This window comes from Physeter macrocephalus, chromosome 17, assembly GCF_002837175.3.
Source record: "Physeter macrocephalus isolate SW-GA chromosome 17, ASM283717v5, whole genome shotgun sequence".
NCBI classification, from domain to species: Eukaryota; Metazoa; Chordata; class Mammalia; order Artiodactyla; family Physeteridae; genus Physeter; species Physeter macrocephalus.
The window spans coordinates 43538601-43541543 of record NC_041230.1 but is presented as its reverse complement, the minus strand read 5'-3'; the positions used below and the strand labels follow the sequence as shown (position 1 = coordinate 43541543).

General features: G+C 46.5%; 1 protein-coding gene across 2 annotated transcripts in view; it reads left to right on the top strand.

The window, feature by feature from the left end:
• LOC112065183 (E3 ubiquitin-protein ligase RFWD3-like) overlaps nt 1-2943 on the top strand; it is a 14394-nt gene that overhangs the window by 3963 nt on the left and 7488 nt on the right. The gene's annotated exons all lie outside the window — the stretch shown is intronic.

Below are 2943 nucleotides of genomic sequence, written 5' to 3'. Positions count from 1 at the left end.
GCGGCATGTGGGATCTTCCCAGACCGGGGCACGAACCCTTGTCCCCTGCATCGGCAGGCAGACTTTCAACCACTGCGCCACCAGGGAACCCCAGAGAACCAATATTTTTTATCAAACTTTCTGCTGAACCTCAGAGAGTATCCTCCCAGAAGTCATTTAGGATATGTGTATGCACCAAGCATTTCCAGAGGATGTGACATCCCACCAGAGTGGTCTTGTCACTTGGGAATGTGTATGTTCCTGAAGGGACTAACCATCTTCCTGATGCTACTTGGATGCAGCCTGGATGCAAAAGAATCTTTAGTTGAACACAAGAGGGCACTGTAGAATCTTCCAAAGGATTTGATCTATTTCTGACCTTGCGGGCTGATAACCTTTTAGTAACTTGGTCTCATCCCTGCAGAAGTGTGTGGTAGAGCACATCTGGTCTGCTTTGTGGCAGGAGTAATGTTCAGGTGTGCAGTGCTGGGATATTGGTAAACCCAGTGATGGTGGTGGCTGATGAGATGTAGACCCTTCCCTAATGCCGAGTGTACGGAGTTCATCACATTGTGGGAGTCAAGGACAGAGACCAGTTGTTTGAGCAGTGAGGAAGACTCACTTTTTTGTCTAGCCAGCTTAGGATCTCAGGATTGGTTTTATATAAGCCAGTGCTTTGAAGGCCACTCTTTGTCCCTCTCACTAGGAAAAGATGAGCCATATGTCAGAGCTCTTACTTGAGTCTCCTAGTATGAGAGATCAGGAGCAAGGGGCTAACCAAGAGAGGCTTACAAAAGAGAAGCTACTCAGGCTGCTGTTGAAAGCAAAAGAAGGACTTGTCTTTTCCATTTTGAAAGAGTTTCTCTCTGAATAAAGTCAACCCCTTGGAGTGAGGAGCCATTCTTGAGCGTGTTTAGAATTCCCAGGTTAAATCCTTCCCCCAGGTGAAACTGATGTTTGATCCCAAGTTCCTCTGACTTGCCTCCCTTCCTAACTTTAAAAAAAAGTGTTGTTAGTAAAGCAGTTATTCTCAGGAAGATAATAGTGGTTGGAGGCCTATGTGGTTTGCAGGGAGATGCCCACCAGCTTTCATTTCAGCCCTGGATTGTCCAACTTTGGGAGCTGCACTTTTCTCCAATAGAGGGCTCACTTTATATCTGTTTGCTTTGCTAAAGGCTACTCTGCTAAGCTATTGTCCACAACAGAACATGTCTCAGGGTGTGTGCTCCTTGTTCTTGGGAGCAGGATGGCTAACAGTGTGATTTTCTTAAATAATTGTAGAAATTTTATCATTTTTATTTTAAAACAGTTCTGACCGGTCAACTCCTGAACTGTTTCCAGCATTTCTCACCAGCAAGGGGTTATTGCAGTAGATTTCCCCAGAGTTCCACATTCTAGTTGTGCTTTTAAAGAGTGGCCTCCTATTTAAGGACATCTTTCAAAAAGCCAGTTTCCAGAGCCTGGGAAGGAGCCCCCTTTTCTAGAGGAGGTGTTCCTTTTGATATGTTGATGATTAAGAATGACTGCCCAGGCCTAGAAGCTTCAGTGGCTGAAAAGGATTTGAATTAAAAAGCAGAGCTCATCTGGTTTCAGCTGATAATAACAGAGAGGATGCAAGTGGTCAGGCCCTGGCTGCCTGTGTCTTTGGCAGGGGCAGAGCCCAGGGCAGGGTTAGGATTTGACTAATGTTGAAGTACACTCAGCTGATGCTGATTAATCCCCCCAAGTGTAGGAACCAAGGGACTTGTATTACTAGGGAAGTTGGAAGAATCTCATGTCTTACCAATCCTTGCATTCCTCTAGTAAATTTAGATGTTTTAGAAGCAAATTCTTGGGACTGTGACTGATTTCTCCAAAGGAAAAAAACTTTGCCCCTGCCCCTGCTCTCCTCTGCCTGGCAGGAGAGATTACCTCTGTAGACCCAGGCTCTGCCCCACCATGTTCCCTCACCCCTGGCTCTAAGGTTGTTTTCCCATTTGAGGGTTTGGAGTTAAGCAGACTCAAAAATATTTTCTTGTTGTATATATCCTTGTACCTGTTTTGAAAACCGGACAGTGGGATCTCTGTTCATGTTCTGTGTTTTATGTTTTAATGTTAATATGAAAATAAAGCATTTACCATGTGTACCTACTCCTGATGTCTTTTGTCTTTTTTTTTTTGGCTGTGTTGGGTCTTAGTTGCAGCACGCGGGATCTTCATTGCCACGCGCAGGCTTCTCTCTAGTTGTGGCATGCGGGCTCTCTTAATTGTGGCGCTCGGGCTCCAGTGGAAGCCCTAGAGTTGTCCATGACCCCAGTTCCTCTCATGAAGGTGGTATCCTGACGAGGTAGAGAGAGTGACGGTACTTAACATCACTAGGCAAACAATATGCCCCTTCCCTCACCTGAGTCACTTGCTGCCTGAGTCAAGGAAAGGAAACAAATACATTAGCAGATGCTAACATTTGCTTCTCTGATTAAGACCCCTCCCTCCCCCCCCAAAAAAAAGACGTGAAATTCCTTTAGGCACCGTAGTTTGTACAACTTGGCAAATTGTTGTAAGGGAGGTAGAATACCCACACTCCCAGAATACTGGGTTCTTCTCTGTGGGTCTTACAACCCTAGACAATCTAGGGTTCTCACCCTAGACAATCACTGAGATTTCTGTGACAGACAAGTTCAGATCCCTTAGCTGGATAATTTGGAGTGCCTGGAAGCATATTATTCCATTTTTCATCCCTTTACTCTTGTTGATATTAAGCCACTGCTGTCATTCCAGCTCAGTAGTCATACTGTTTTGTTTCTAAAAATTAAAAAATAGGGCTTCCCTGGTGGCGCAGTGGTTGCGCGTCCGCCTGCCGATGCAGGGGAACCGGGTTCGCGCCCCGGTTTGGGAGGATCCCACATGCCGCGGAGCGGCTGGGCCCGTGAGCCATGGCCGCTGGGCCTGCGCGTCCGGAGCCTGTGCTCCGCAACGGGAGAGGCC